Raw genomic sequence first — 17650 nt, forward strand, 5'->3', positions numbered from 1 at the left:
AGAGCAAAATGACTACTAGATAGTCTGAACAACTACCTGACATGGTTGACAGCCTATATCAAAATGAAAAGACAAGCCTGAGAAAGCATCATTGGATCCATTAAGACAAGCTACGCTGAGATCCATACAGATACCTCTCTCTGCAGCCAAAATGAATCTTAATAAAAGTCAACCAGATACAAGCTTTTAAGAAGAAAAGTTATCAAGAAAGCTCCCAAATATGAGGATTTTCAAATGTATATAAAATATTTCTATTTCAAACTTAAGATTAAATATTCTTGAATTGATTCTAGATTTCAGAAATCAATTATACAAAAAAGCTGACAATATGTATAAATACGTTCTCTCAAGCATTACTTACATGCATCACTTCTTATTATAGGCATATAGAAAAGATTTCACAGGATGTTGTAGTTTAAACAAGGTACGGTCATACAAACTTATTAAAGCTGTACATTACAGTTTATAAGACAAAGATTTTTCTGTGATAGAAGATACTATCAAGAACAATTCTGGATTCAATTCCATTCTAATCTACTGGATAGTATCTAAGTATAGTTTGATGGAAACACAGAAGAAAATTGTAGAGCTGAATCACTTGGAGTTTGGGGATAAAAGTGGGATTTTTTAGATGTACAGAAAGTCTAATGTCTACTGTTTTTTTCATCTAAATACTACATCATGTTTTTTAATTATTAGCACATAAATACCTGTATTACACCACCATCGATCTCCAACATGCCCTTATCAAAGCATTTAATTAAATACTCATGATTAAAAATTTTTTACTGACTTTCATTATGAAAAGAAAAAACTTCTGAACAAATTCTTTTCAAACAGGCAAGTTAACAAGGGTGGCCCAGGACATTAGATAGTGGTGTATTATTACTGTTTATAAGACAACTCCTTTTGGGTCAGCAAACTGATGCTCCAAGGTGGGACACGATTTTAAGGACTGTTGGAAATTCCAGTCAAGGATGGGCATTTTACTTCACTACTGCAAGTGAAATGCAAGCAGACTATCTTTTGGGATAAAGCACACACCCATTTGTATTTCATCACATCAATGATCAAAAGATCTGTTTCACAAGAGAAGTTTAGCAACTAATGCAAAATCTACAACTGCAAATTTAAACACATAACAGAAGTCATAGAAGCCAGTATTCTGAATACATACTATAGGAAATTATAAAGAAAGGGATACTGATAAAGCCTCAAACCCAAAAGGATAAAAGTACCTAAATCCAGGTAACAGGGAAACATCAGTCTCTGTCCAAGAATTGTAAAAATGAATCTTCTCGTTCTGCTGGCGCCTGAGCAGTCATTCAAAGTGCACCATTCTTCTTATTACAGGTAGTTGGGCAGTTAGAACACTGTTAGGAGGCATGGAAAACTGAGTCCCACCTGGTTTCTCTACTGGATTCCTAAAATATGCCCACAAAGTTCTTATCAACATCCCCCTGGTTATTCCTAAGGGAATTTGTCTTTGCTGTTGACACTGTTCTCTCCCCCGTAAAATAATTAAATATTGAAAGAACTATTTAATTCACTGAGTTAAACATTAATCAAGAATGGAAAAGTGATACTGATTTTAATCCTTAGTAGTCAGGTCACAGACCTACAATGGAAGATACTGAAATTCCAGCTAAGAGACCAAACCTCGTTACAGAAAATATCCACTACCAAAGTACAGTAATGTAAAAGAAAGGAAATTCATCCTCTTACACCATCTTACACCATAAAATATTGGGGTTTTTTCCTTGTGTTTTGTTCTCAGTATCTTCACATTTCTTTGTTTCTTTTCTGAGGCATTCCATTCCATTTATTTAATTCTTTTCAGTGTCCTTCCCCATATTTCTCCCATGTATCCATTTAAATTAATCTATATTCTCCCTTAGTATAAGTTACACTGTTTAGGCCAATAGATGAGACTTAGAAATCTGGACAGTCTGTTTTTCTCTTTTTTCCTCCATATTACCATCTACCATCATGACTAATATGCTTGAGGAGACTGGGTAATTTCATAGGGCCTAAGTATTTATATGGTTAAATTCCAGCAATCTCTGCAAAAATTTATATCATCACAGGAGCAGAAAGACCCAAGTCAGTGTGCATAGAGGAAGGGTAGGTAAAACTGAGAGCTATTATTCATTGACTATCATAGCAGAAAGACAGTCAAGAGTATGGTCAGCAAATAGCCACAACACTGCCATCCAAACTTTGACAAAATTATCAAAAGTGACATGAAAAGATGCTCAAGTTACTGTGAACCTCCAACACATCACAGAATAATTAGGATAGAAAAACATGAGACACCATCATAGGCTGTACTGGTTCTGGAGCTCATGGAACTGTCTCCAAGGTGTATTTAACTCCTTCTTCTTCATTTTCCATCAGACTTGCTGTGAGTGGCATCCCATGCACAAAGGACTTACAGTTTATTATGTGAGATAAACCCACAAAGTTTATCTCCTGTTCCACCAGCAGTAATACCAAACAATTAAATAATAATTTTTCCCTAGAATAAGCTTCAAAAAACAGTTCACAAGCCTTGTAAGCATAATGTCTATTAAATGCTTTAGGATATGAAGCTTAAGTGATGTGATTAAGGTTGCAGTTAAGAGTACCATCAGTGGTCCACACAAGAGGTGTGGATCCCAAGCCCTTGTCTTATTTGCTATGTAGGATACTAGAACTTTGCTGTTCCAAAGTGTGTTGAAATACATCCCTTGTAGCATCAAGTGTTTAAGCAGCCTAATTCCAGTGAAATCAGGAATAACACTGCATGCCAACAGTCTTTGGATTAAGGCCCAAAAGCGCAGTTCAACACTATGCCTCTAGCACGTTTCCAAATACTGGAACCGCTCTAGTGCCAGTGGAAGCAGTCTGTGCACTGTTCCTCAGTCACGAACTCACCCAGCAAGTACCACAATACTCAAAATGGTAAAGAGGATGCTCTCATTAACCTATTCACACTGAGGATAAAATAAGCTGTCAGTTTACCTTTAGCACCTTCACAGGTATCTGGATATTCCATCTCCAAAAATTCTCAGTACTTATGTCTTCAACACACAGGGAACAAAGGTAAGCAACTGCCTACTTTTTAATAAAAGACAAAACTAACCTTGACATCTATAGATTCTCAAGGAAGCCAAGGAGTACAAAGTACATCAGCCCAAAAAGCCAAGTTTTGATGGGAAATTCCAGATCAGCTTTGGACTTCCTAAGTAGAAAAGTCCCAACTGTCCTTAATTAGATGTGCTGAGTTCTGGGAGGACACAAAGTAACTAATTCCCATGCCTCTGATCATGGTCTAAGTAAATGAAAGAAATTATCGTAATCCCCTGGTCAGGATGGCTTTAAAACTTCCTAAAAAGTGGCAAGCAAGTTAAACATTATATTTGGCCTGCATACTTACTACTTAGGAGAGAATATGTTCTACAAATAAGATACTTGGAAGCTGAGATTTTATATTTATTTATCAGTTTCTTTTTAATGAAATTCTAAATCTATGAAATGAAAAAATAAAGACTTGTGAAAGTTAAATGTCAGGTGATTTACAATAAATACATTTACTGATTAAATAATTTTACATTTTTTAAAACTCAGATAACACAATGGTGGGTCCAACTTTGTTCCTTACACAGATACTAGGAAATCTGCCATATGTTCACTTGGGAAATCCTACTGTTAGGGCTGGTATTGACACATACGAAAACTGGCACTGACCACACACAAACTGCGCATTTGAGGATGAGTAAGACAGGGGGAAAAACTAAACAAATTAGACAAAGAAAATAGGAAAATTATCATTTGCAAACCTTTTGTTATTTATTATGATAGACTATACCACAACAGTACTAATTCTTGAAATGAATAAGTATGCCTCACAACTGGGTGTACCTCTCAGTATAATTATTTTTAAGATATCTTTAACTTTGACTTGTGGTTTAATTTCCTTAGCTCAGCATAGATAATGGATTCTCAAACCTCTCTGCGGAATTCTTTTTAATACATTAGCTGAATGGAAATACGGGAAATTTTATTTAAATATGACAAGGCATAGAATAGCTGTAAATAATTACATAAAATGTATAATTTAAATTATTTCTCTTATCTTTTTCTTTCTGAATATTACACAATATATACAACATGCTTGGTCTGTAATAAAATTCCAGTGCTTTGTTCTACCTCACTTGACAGTTCTGGGAATTTCTAAATGTTCCTTGCTTAGGAAAGTCTATGCCTAAAAATGAAGATGTTACTGATTTTAGGCAAATTTAGAGGTTGAATTTAGCTTGTTTGACCTTAAATACAAAGACACCCAGATTCATCCCACCTAAACGTAGATGACTAAGCAGTGCAGTTTGGAAAGCTAGCCACCTTTTTCTTCCTCTATAATTAATAGAAAGAAAGAGGAACATGTAGGGGGAAAAAAATCTTTTGAACCAAAATTGAATGAGCACCCAGAAATAGAATTAATGAAGAGTTCTTATGCTTGTCTAATTATTTTATTTAGGAGGTAGGAGTATAAATCTGTGGTTGCATTTCTACTGCTAGATCTGAGAACACTTTCCAGTTCCTGCCTTAGATGTGTTCTGACACCATATCTGAATAAAATCCAGGTGTGTGCATTCTCTCCCTTTTTCCAACTTGTGCATTTTCCCCTCATATAACACAGGTACTTTAGAGATATTCACAGCTTCTAGCAAAACTCCTATTGATGGCAGATGTCAGATATAAAAAAAGAAGCCTTCAAATCCTGGGATATGGGGTTTTTAAACCACTGTCCTGATGTAAGATATAATTTATATAAAGAGCTACTGAGGCAGCAATTGCATTTGGTAAACAAGAAAACCAACCTATTTGTCTAATAAATGTAAAAATCAATTCTTCAACCTGCAAGAGCATGATTCCATTTTGTACCAAAATAATTAATAAATGCTACTAATTTTTTTTCATTTCTGCGGGGCTGGTCAGCTTCCTACAGGAGAAATACATCTCCACAAAATAAATTTCTGGAAATTCTGGGTCAAATGATGGTACCATAATAAGTTCTCTGCTTCCCTACTTCTCTACATTTCCTTACTGAAACGGCTAGGCATCATACTAACCTTTTAGTATGAATATATACATTTGTCCACGTCCATACATGTAGAATGCAATATATAAATAATATTTTTAAAAGTATTAAAGGAGTAGTATTAAGGTGGAAGAATCAGAGTTAGAAAAGATCTAAGTGAGACTTCATTCCCCTGGCTAAATAGCTCCTTTATCCAACAGGAACATCAAATTTTCTACACAGTGGTTGAAGAAGTAGAGAAGTATGTGCAATACACAAGGATACAAAAGGCTCAACATTCAGTAGATGCTGCACCTTGTAGAATGTGTGCTTTAGAATAGTATATTTCAACCAATTTTACCTTCAGCTGACTTACAATCAATTGATATTTTCTTGCACCTCATTATTGTACATGAATCCTGCTTTATGCCTCATTTGCAGTTCTGGATGGTTTACCAATGAGATGTGTCTCTCTAGACAAGAACTGCTGGCTTAGAACAGAGATTTGATTGATTTTTGAAGCAGTGCACTGAAAACTTGATCTTCCACAAAATAGATTTCTATTCTTCGCTTTCATAAAAAGTGACTGATTTTCACCATTCCAAAATATAAAAGGAATTTAACATAATTATTTAAATTAAAAAAGGAATTTAACATAATTTAACATATTATTTAAAAAGTATTATGCATAATTAATAATGAAAAATACTAATAACAGAACCTGAAAATACACTCACTACCAGTTTGTGGATACCTGTCTTTCCTCTCCATTTAAGGATGAGGTATTGGAGGAGCAAGTTGATTTCTTCAGTGCTCACAGGCAGTTTTTACTTGTATCTCTTATACTCCAAGTTACAGAAATTTAAGAAACAGTCAGCAAAAAATAAATCCTGCAACAGTCCAACAATGATTACCAACCATGTAAATGCCCCAACACAGAAATTATTCTAATAGATACACTCAGATAAAGAGAAAATGTTTTCTTCATGAAAGACACAGTTAGCACAGTTACAGCATCCTTGACACAAGCACTTTTTTAGTGAGCAGGCTGATCGTAAATTTCCTTGTTATGTAAAGAAAATAACAATTCCATTGATCTTGAAATCCATGGTGGTTATACATTGCAGAAATTGGCTACCATTCACAATGAATTTGGGAGTTTAATTAATTTTAGAAATTACTTTTTTTCACTTGGAAAATATCCTGAAATTTATTGCCACATCTCTACTTTCAGATGACTGATTTGGTCCTTAAAGGTCCAAACTTGTGTTGGGTGTCAATGTGTCCGGGTGACCTGTGATGGAAACAAAGACTAATATATGTGCAAACTAAAAGACAGATCATTGTCCAAATGACAGTAATATTAAAATCAGGCTTTTCATTTAGTTTAACAGAAGCTATGACAGCACATCTCAGCACTGGATTGTTTATTAATTTTTGCTGTTCAGTCCACTGGTTAAAAATTTGAATCTTCCATATCCTGGGGATGAGTTCAAAGAGACTAATTTATCTTCCTTTCATGTCATTATGAGATTTATGGTCTCATGGGTTGTTCCTATATTCAGCTGATTGGAATACCAGAAGGATATTTTCCTGATGATCACACACTTCTGGAATTCATTTCCTTTGCCAGTGTCATGGAGCCTGGATTTTATAAGCATTAAGGCTGTGTAAATATTTTACTTTGGAAAGATTTCCATTTAATACAGGATTTCTATTTTAGTGGAATAAAGGCATCATTTGCCACTTGGGAAGGGAGTTAGGGTTAATTTCATAATTGATTGTTGTAACTGTAAGGCTTCATGATACTTGGTGACATACCACAGAATAAATTTCTAAATAAATCTCATTTTCAGAAAGAAAAAAGTGCTTCTGAAGGAAATATCCGTATGTCACATAGTGAAATTTCAAATCTTTGTCTTGAGCAAAATCTCCTGGTTTGGTTAGCTTCACCAGGCTTAACACCAAAAATAACTGACAGCATTTGGGAATATCTACCAAAAGGACACAAACATTCTAATATATTCTCTTAATTAATCAAAGGAGGAGAAAGAAATAAAGTAGGTGAAAATTATCCAGCTCTATGTTAGTGCATCAGTCATTACTGCAATGCAGTTTATCATCATCCAAAACAATTTTTTTGGAGAAGTTGAGACACTATTAGTATGGCACTTAATATCCAAAGTTCAAGATTCTGAGTCCCATCTACAAAATATTCCTTTCTTTTCCATTATTTAAGTGACACATCTTCCTCTTTTCCTTCTTACTCTGGTTCTCAGGGTATATTCTAATTTGGGAAAGAATGTCTGCATTAAAAAATCTGCTGAGTATAAATTAAATTATACTTTACTTCAATTTTACTTTATTCAGATCAAATTTCTTGGTCCAAATATTGATATCTATTTTGTAAATGAAAGTCAGTTCTTCAGTCCTCATTGTATATACTTGATACACAAGAAGCACCCAACACATACATTGTTTTATAAGAAATGCATATGCAAGTTAATTTTTTTTCTTTCAAGAATACTTTTTTTTTTGTTCTAAGCCCTCTTAATAAATGGTACAGGAAGATTAATCACTACACGTCCATTTTAGGAATAAAATGCAATTATCTCATCCTAGTGAGTAGGTGGAATTACTGAACTAACCTTTGAGTTGTCAAATTTCCTATATTCAAGGATTGAGATTGTTGAACTAATTGTGATTCCTCTTCTAGCTTAAATATTTTTCACGGTTCTAACTCCAGCATAAAGATGCAACTGAAGCAGGTGATTTTTTGTCAGCCCAGCACCTCATGCCAGAGTCAAAAAGATTCAATTAAAATTAATCTACCTCTTCAAAAAAAAATCAGTTTTGTGCACTGATTTGGAACTTTAGAATGCAATGTCCTTCTGAAGCTTACCAATTTATTTGGCATTATAAAGCAAATCAGATGTTTTTTGCTTAATCTCCTTGGCTTTGCTAGGGATTTTTTACATTTTTTAAGTGATCATCGAGAACTCATTTGAAGTCCAGCATTTTCACAAAGTCATTACAAATGTAACATCTTGCAGCTAAAATGCATTTCTTTCTATCACAACCTTACCATAAGAACTCTTGCCATTTTCTTTTTACAAGGAAAATGGGGTTTCCTATTACAAGCTGCAAAATAGAAACTTGCTTAGGCAGATAAATTACATCTAGGGGCCAATTCAAGCATATAATACCAGCTGACAAAACAGTGGAGCAGAAATTTGGAAAACTGTTTTTGGAGCAACTTAACCTCTTGATCTTCTATGAAGATGATACACTTTCTGGGGTCCCTAATAGCATTTCAAGGAAGCTCAGTGCTGCAGAACCAGGCACTTGCTGATGTCATTTTCTAAAAACACCAGGGCACGATTACAGGGCACAGAGCTGCATAGTGCAGGAAGTCAGAACAAGTCACTTGTATACACAACCCACTGCTTATCATATACTGATATTACCTTGGATTTTAGAACTCCACTTTAAGCGTAACTGACTTCAGGTCACCTACTTAACTTGAAATGACATTGCACTGCACTACTTTGCTGCAACTATTACCTTAAAATGTCTGTGGCTGTCTTCATTCTGGTTATTAAAGAATTTAGAAAGCTCTTTCTTTTCTGAAAGGCACAAAATTTAGATTTCTCAGACATTGGGAGAGAAGTATTCAATTAGTTCACCACAAAACTGAAAGGACACTTAGGAATGGTTGCAGAATTATTGTTTGTAAAGCGAGGAAAAGAAGTGAACAACATCAAGGGAAAAGTAAAAGAAGTGGCATAAAGAAGAAAAAAAAGTCTGTCTTCAGGTGAAAAAATATCATGGGTATATCTTTTAAAGCACTTTCAATGTCTAACCAGAGTTTGTTTGGCTTTGTTTCTCACGCCAGTGAAAGAGAGACAGTGAGACACAAAATAAATGAGGTAATAAAATAATGAACTAACTAAATAATTCTAGAAGGACATTCCAGAGTAGGCAAAGAGATGAAAGGATTTGTCTTGAAGAAGAGGCAGAAAAAGAAACAGAATAATTGTGATAAAGACAAGGTAGAAAGAAAATCATATTGCTTAATAATGTAACTTTGAATTATGAAAATATGGTCAGCCTGGTCCTATTACATTCATTTTTGTTACATTTTTTCCTCAAATCTGACTTAATAAAATAGATTGACAGTTACTAAAATTTTTAATCTTACCAGGTAAAAGATAAGTGACAACTAAATTGCACTACAGAAGTGATTTCTTTATCATTTGTGACTTCTAGAAACACAAAGGAAAATACAAAGAATTTGCACCAGTAACAACCATGCAGTCTCACTTATCTTATTTCAGTCTATATAGCTATGGTAAAAAATATGAAAACAAAAAGCCATTCATTTAATTGCTTCCTGAAGATGCCAGAATTAATTATCTGCTAGAAACAATAAACTTGACTTAGCAGAGTTCTTTACCAAATGCTAGAAATTTCCCTCATCTACCCTCCACAGATGTATCTTATCCACGTTTACACACCATTTCTTTTAAAATCTGAAATTTTAAAAAAATATTATTTATACTTCTTAAAGGAACTTTTCCTCCAAAGAACAGAGGACAGTACAACTAAGGATTATGAGCACACAGTGAGCTCTAATGCTCTAACATTCAAATTTATGAAAGGCCAACAAAACTGCACTTCAAGATATGCCAACCCAGAAAGGTATTGGCCTCATTAATTATAAAAAATAATTTATAAATGCTGCTACCCTCAATTTTTTCTGATACTGTTTTTTTGCCTAAAAGCAAAACCTCATTTAGTGTCATAAATGTTAGCTGCAGTCAGTCTGACTGCAGCTTAATAAAAATGTTCAATATTCTAGTACAGATGATATCTGTGCTTACAGATTTAAGTTATTAAGAGTCTTTTAGCACAGGCAAAGACATAGCTGTGCTACACAGAAGTGTAACACTGCAATGGAAGGCCAAACTCCCCTTCAAAGATACCAAATATAAGCACTGAATATCCAGACTTCCCTGAGCTCAAGACTGAGAAAAATCAAATAGTAAGTGATAGCTTTCAATAATCAGCATGCAATTAACAACTGTTAATTGAGAATAAAATAATCCGTAACAGTAAGCAAAATAAAAACATCGTGTTGAAATGGAATTATTTTTGAAAAGGCTCTCTACTGCAAACTTTGAAAATTAAATTCCCTAAAATCTACATAAGATACCTCACTGGTATGAGGATGGATCCTCACTGGTGGAGGATGATTGCACCTGAGTTAACATTATCCCTTAAAGCTGGAATAAAATATTTTGTTATGTTCTTAATTAAAACACCCTCGTGTTTGAGAAGGAAGGTTTTTTGAGAAGGAATGGCAGTTTTATACTGTTTATTGAGGTACTTTAGTTCTATCACAGTTCTAGAATTTTCCACTTCTCTTTCTCTCTTTTACAAACAGATTATCTTTCTCAAAAAGAGGATCCAAAATTGTAGCTGCCATTGGTCAGAGGCCCAGTGCTACTCAATATAGGTTATACAACTAGATAAAGACTCACCTCAAAATAATCATAAAAGGTATCTTCTCATAAATCATAATCAGTTAGAGAAAATAAAAGGGGAGGAAGGGAAGCAAGGCACAGCTCAGAAAAACCCCACTGAAGTCACAGTGTGGCTGCACATCCTGAACCCTGTGTCAGAGCTGAAACTGTTCATGTGAGCAGGAGATGCACAAAACCAATATTAGGAGATAAAGAACTGTACAAGGAGTTTCATTTCTCAGAAAACAGACAGTTCTGCAAAGGTAATGGAGTGAAAAAGCTCCACTTCTTTTCCAGAAGTTAGAACAGAATGAATATGCTACAACCCGTTGCAACCCAATAATGACAGGTAGAAACAAAGTGTACCCACTATAGGTAGTCTGGACTGTTAATGTAAATATTGTTCAGGAACTCCTTACAGAGACCTTGCATAACAAATGATACCAAAATCCTTACTCATCTTCATAAGAGAGTGTAGCTTAATCCTTGTCATAAGTGTCTAATTATTTCATTAAATTTCTGCATTAAAGGATTTCTGACTTTCTTGGACCCAAGGTACTTCTTCTCAATAATTAAATACTGCACTTTTTCTGGATCTCTTCCCCTAAATTTCTATTGCTTCCTCTGGCCATAGTTATTATTAAATTATTTTCTAATGTCATTTGAGACTGAGACTGCAGATAAGCTTAAATTCAGTTTCTACCTGAAAACTGGAACAGCTGTGAAAAGCTGATCCACACCCTTAATTCTACATGTAGATGAATTAAAAAATTAAAAGAACAGTTCTGTGAAGAAAAAAAACGAATTTGTTAAACTCTTTGTAAACTATTATCTCAAGAATCATAGAAGGCATACAATGAAATGAAAGCACAAGAAACATACTGAGACTAGTTTTCAGATTGACATTGATTTTACTTTACAGCTCTAAGGACTATTAAAGTGGTAAAAAATGCTGGAATGGGAGTAGGACGATGAATATAAAACCTTATTTAGATGCAGTTTAAATCCTGTAAAACTTAAATCTTTAGTTAATATGTTAAAAATACTGTAGGATACCTCTAAAGCCCTTTGCATCCTGTTCTAGCACCAGGGAAAGTCACTGTGAGGCCTTTGCAGTCATGCATGGAAAAAAATACTGATTCAATTTTAAACTCAACCTGAAAATTTCTCGTATGGAGTATTAAAATTATTCATTAAGTGAAAGAATATAATTATGCTTATCAACATTTGCGTGGGTTTTGTTACTGTGGTGGTCAAAAACGTTTAAAAAAATCATTTTTTTTATGCCTTACATAAAGAATTCTGAAAGGTTTAGAGACACCTTAGGTTGTCTGAACATGAACAAATCTTCACACAGCTTTACCAGTCTGACTCTTCAATACCAACACAATTTAAATACTTGTCTCTACACAATTATTTTAATATTTCTCACTGTCTTTAAATATGTCAGCAGGTTAAAAAAAAAGGTTAAAAAGTTAAACTACCTCTATTTTACTTGAGAATCAGGTAAAATACTTTGCTTTCAAATATGCTTAGTCTCCATGGGTCCAAGTAAAGGAATTTTAACACATCTGGCCTAGAAATTTATCAACTCAGGTGCTCAGAAATAGAAACAATCAAAACCAGAGGTTGCACTACAGTGATGTGTCATAAGTGATGCAGAAGAAAAATAGTGATAATCTCAAGAAATGGGCAGTTTTCAGCTTTTCCAAAAGAAGTATAATTGACTGACATTAATGTTACACTGTCAGATTTTAAATTGCAATATACTACCGTCAGTGGTATTCTCAGTGTCAGTTGTTCATGATCCAGCAATTAAAGAAAAATCATTTTTAGAAAGATATAAACATGAAACAGATGGACACATATTTTCATTTTTAAATTCATGCTGCTCTCTCATGTTTCTCGTCTCACTTATGCCTGCTTTTTCCTCTCTCCTCCTCTTCTCTCTTGTTTTGGTCTCTTTTTTCCTCTCTGTTCACACCCCAACTGCAGTCTCAAAAGACAGATCCTACACTGCCAGCTCATACTGGCATTCCTCCCAAGAATGGAAGGAAAGGGACACAGGAAACCACTTTCAATGTTACTGCCACTGGTAACACAATAGAATAAAGCCTTTATATGTGGGAAGCACATGTCTACATTTCATAAAGAATACATGCACAAATTCTGCACCTTCAGACCCAAGTACCCCCTTGTTTGCATTTCTTACTCAGAATAAAATGCATTCTCCAAGACTCCTATACAGTGTGTGGAAACCACCCAAAAAAATCCCTTTTTTTTTTTTTCCAAAGAGGCTTGATAGAAAATAAACCCCCAAATACATACGTATCTCTGAAAGGAGAAAACAAGGAAGAGGGGAGTAGGATATATCTTTACTGTGTCTGCTGGCCTGGAAAATAAATACCGCTGTTGTGCAACTCTGCAGCTGCTCACTCTCTCAATTTGTTGTTTTCATTCTGGTTTTTATGATTTAATCTCATATCCTTACAGTTAATCTGAAAAGGGTTCAGGCAGCTTTATTTATTAGTCTTCCTTCAGATCATGAGCTTACACATCATGATCTTTTCCTATACCAAGAACCAATTCTCTTTCTGTGACAAGGCTTACCCTCTGATAGATGTAGCAGGAATAAATTGACTCAAGAAAATGAACATTCTCACAATATTTTCACTTCCTTTTTTTTCATTGAATCTCATGAAAAATATCCTTGAGGATTTTTTTCTTCCACTAATACAATGTATGAAAAATATATATTGTAAAATTAAAGTCATCATCTTCAAATTTTGAAGAACATTTTCAATTCATAAAATACAGATTAGGGAAAGTAATAATATTTTTTTTAAACCCTAAGAAATTCACATCTACCTAAACTACATAACACCATTTCAGCTATATATTAATAGCTGTGTCATTGTAACCTTGCTTTGGGAAGATGCATGTGTCGTTTACTACTTTTAGAGAGCTATGTATATGCACAGAATAGTTTGTGAAGCAACACCACTGGAATGCAACAAAATATTTACAGTTTAAAACAATGAGTTCATATGTGGAAAATTACTGAAATGGCTTTACAATGGATCCTGCTGAGAGTAAGGAAAATAATTATTTTAAAAGCTAAGTATAGCAATACCACTTAAAGACCTAACAATTCAGGCAAAGAGAATGACAAAAAAGCTTCATATCAGCATTAGGTTTCTTGTTTCCCAGATTTTAAGATATTGTACACATTTTAATAGGACATTATAAACATGGGATTTGGAATGAAGAAGTCAACCATTTCACAAGCTGATTGCCTGCTGCAGAATGACTGAAAAAAAAAATATTATGTCTGTTCAAAAGATTTTCTTGCTAGAAATAAAAGAGATATTGTATGATGAGCAGTGTAGATCTTGGAAACAATAGACTACATGAAAGATCTTGATGAAAACAAAACAAAATCAGAACCCTTTACCTAATCCAGAATTAATGTGAGTCTGCAAATAAAGAACTGCAGCTATAAATCTACCATCTGTGCTCAGCAGACCTCAGAATAGACCTTCTGAGTCTATGGATTACTTAAAATAATATTTCACATTTCTTGAATTAACATCATTTTGCAATTTTCAGGGAATCTAGTGTTACACTCTATCAGCATTCACACAACCTGAACACAAGGTTAAGTCTGTGAAAACCACTACATACGATTACAGTTCAACTGTGCTTAGCTCAAAACCTCCATGTGGGACAAACTACATTAGTCTCCCCTCAAACAATGTCAAATACACCACGGTCATTCAGTGAATCACACACGTGCCTGCTGCCCCTGCCTTACCCACAGGTTTACTATATAAAAAGCAGTAGAGGCAGATAATGTGAATAATGTGGTAAAGCATTTAAACTGAAAGAGATTGATGCTAGATATAAGGAAGAAAATCTTTACTGTGAGGCTAGTCAGGAACAGGAACAGGTTTTCCAGAAAAGCTGTGGATGGCCCTGTCTCTGGAAATGTTCAAGGCCAGCCTGGATGGGGCTTTGAGCAGTGGTCCAGTGGAAGGTGTCCTTGCCCATGGCAGGTGGGGTGGATCCAGATGATTTTAAGGTTGCAGTCTAAGTCATGCTCTGATCCTATTATATGAACTAAAGAAAAAAAGTAATGAAAAACTGTTCTGCTCTTGGTAAGTACAACTTACTTCTGAATATTTTTTTTACATTTTATTTTTTTGGGTAATGGATCCAATACAAGAAACATGTTCTTGGAGAATGTGCAATCCAAAATCATCCCAGGCTTCTTCAGGCACCAAATTACAGATCAGTCAAAGATCTATAATCAGTACCTATATATCTGTCTAAACAGGCTGGGCTCTATCAATTGCAAATGGGACTGTTGCTTACATCAAGGAAACAAAATACTAGTCTAATGGCTAAAACAATAAAATTTTAATGAAGAATAATACTCATAAAGAAAAAAGGGAAAAAAAAAATATGGTAAGTGCTACTCAAGGATGGAAAAACAAAAAAGCACAACCAGAAAAGACACAGTCAGGAATGAGACAGAAAGGACATTGATGATCTTGAGATTAAAGGAGTGAACGTTGCCCTTTACTCTGTGACCAACGTGTCACCAGATGACCAAGATAAGATATATGATACTTGATTCAAAGAACCTCTAAACAATGCTTGCTGCAAGACCCATGGAAGCTATAAAAAAAAGCTAAAAACCTTTGACAAAAAGAATATATTTTACCTTTCTATTCAAATCATAATCCAAATGTATAAAGTCTTAGCAATACCTTTCTTTTCACAACTGGTTATTGTTTTAAATGATTTTTTGTGTCAAAACTAATGTCCTTGGGATGAAAAATAAGACAGAAAGTATCGTTCTCACTTTGTACTTACTTCCATTATCGTGATTGTGTGAGGTAAACAACAAACACTTCTAAATATTTTTTTGTCTATTTCCTTATTATTTTGGACATTTTGAATGGCCAAGTTTTTCTCAAGGAATTCCTTCATGTGGACAAATGGTCTAACATACAGTTAGTTGCTCAATTTCTGCACATACCTAGTTTAAGAACAGAAAATAGCCCCCCCTTCCTCCTTCTTCACCCCACTTTATTTACTGAGTATGATGTCATATGGAATGGAGTATCACTTTGGTCAGTTTGGGTCACCTATCCCAGCTGAGCACAGGTGTTGTGTCTCCTCCCAAACTCCCTTGCACCCCCAGCTTCCTCACCAGGGTGGCAGCACAAGAAGCAGAAAAGGCCTTGGCTCTGTGTAAGCCCTGCTCAGCAATAGCAAAAACACCTCTGTATCATCAACCCTGCACAATCCAAATCAAGCACAAATACAAATCACAGCCCCATACCAGACACTGTGAAGAAAATAAACTCTATCCCAGCCAAAAACAACACAAATTGTAAGCCTTCCTGGTATTATTGATGAGAATAGCAATGGCACCACAGCACACAAAGATCCAAACTTAAAGTCTCTCCCACCACTGAATTCTGGGTAGTCTTTCTCAGAGCTGTCAATATTCTCCTCTAAAAGCACATTTGACCAGTAAGACTTGGAATAGGCATCATGGAGGAATCTTTTTCATTAGGTCCAGAAAAAAAGGTCTATGTGAGGAACATTAGGGAATAAAATTATTCAGAAGATCCTCTATCCATCAGTAGCATATAATATACACCATATTCTAAGCACACCTGTATATGTTAATTAGGGAACATCAGTATTATTATCCAAATAAAATATGAAGAGGCTGATGACAGAAAAAACTACCTGAACTTAAATAACATATTGAGTAGAAGTGATCACAATCAGCAAAATAGTTATGATTTCAGGCACAAAGCCTACATTCTTCCTCTTGAAAAATACTACTCTATACTGTACATGTTTATTATTTAACTCTACTTAGGGTAAATGCATATTGTGTACCTCAATTATATATTTACTTATATATCACTCTCTCCCTTCATATTTCTGCATGGATATAATATAAAAACACTTTCAGAGTTAAATTGTTGCTGCTAACAAGGGTTTGGGATTTTTTTATTATCACATTATCTATTATATCAATTTCCTGGCAAAATTAAGGAGAAAAAACGAAAGGCAAGAGAGTCAGTCTGTCTGTCCTGCTCCCTAGGGTGACAGTTGTCTTTTTCAGAGACTACACACGTAGCTGAGGAGCAGTCACAACAACTAAGTACTGAACCCAACAGGCGAAATCAGAACAAACAGCAATAAGAGAAATAAGTTAAACAAAAAAAGGTTAATTACATTCAATTTGTTCTCATGAAAGACCAAAAATAGGAAATAAAATATGGTGGAATACAAGAGTGGAGGAAAAAAAACAACTATTTTAGTATACTACATGTGAAAGATACTATATACATCTAACTTATTTCAAGCTCTCAGAATAAATGCTGTAATGAGGTCATATCTGGGCAGCAGAAAAAAGCTGCCAGATTATACTGCTCTGGCTGCCAAATTCCAAGGCAGCTGGAGGTCTCTCACATGCGCATGAGGATATCATCTCCATGGAAACACCTGAGCAACAGCACTCTCATCTTTCTCTTCCCACCATATTTAAAGATTTCTACCAGTGTCGTTTATGAAAAAATTAAATTCACTGAATGAAACCATTTTTATTTTTTTTGTACCCATAAAACCTAGTCACTGAGGTTGAGAGTTTCTGGTACCTTTTGGTATAATCACATCAAGAAAAAGGGAGGGAAGCTCCCGCTCCAGTCTCTGGCTAAACCAACTCCTACTGCATTAGCACAGATAGAGTAACAGTTTGAAACAATACAAGTAACACTGATGTAAACCACGGAAGGAAAAAACATTTATACTAATGACAGTAGCCAACAGCAAGAAACTGAGAAACCATGAAAAGGCTCAGGCCATTACACAAAGATTTCACTGTCCTCAATACTATATACTGCAAGTACAACCAGATGTTTTAATTCAGTAGTCTGAACAGATGTTGCCTTCCATTAATCTGCCTTTTTGAGTTCTATTTTGAATTTGCTATAAAGTTAGTGACCACAAAAGAAATATGGTAACATTCTGCACA

General features: G+C 34.7%; 1 protein-coding gene across 22 annotated transcripts in view; it reads right to left on the reverse strand.

Moving 5' to 3' along the window:
• Positions 1–17650, reverse strand: part of RIMS2 (regulating synaptic membrane exocytosis 2) — a 446037-nt gene that overhangs the window by 315400 nt on the left and 112987 nt on the right. The window lies entirely within an intron of this gene.

This window comes from Pseudopodoces humilis, chromosome 1 (genome assembly GCF_049639895.1).
Source record: "Pseudopodoces humilis isolate 2021_Gansu_Grassland_sample_001 chromosome 1, ASM4963989v1, whole genome shotgun sequence".
In the NCBI taxonomy this organism is placed as follows: domain Eukaryota; kingdom Metazoa; phylum Chordata; class Aves; order Passeriformes; family Paridae; genus Pseudopodoces; species Pseudopodoces humilis.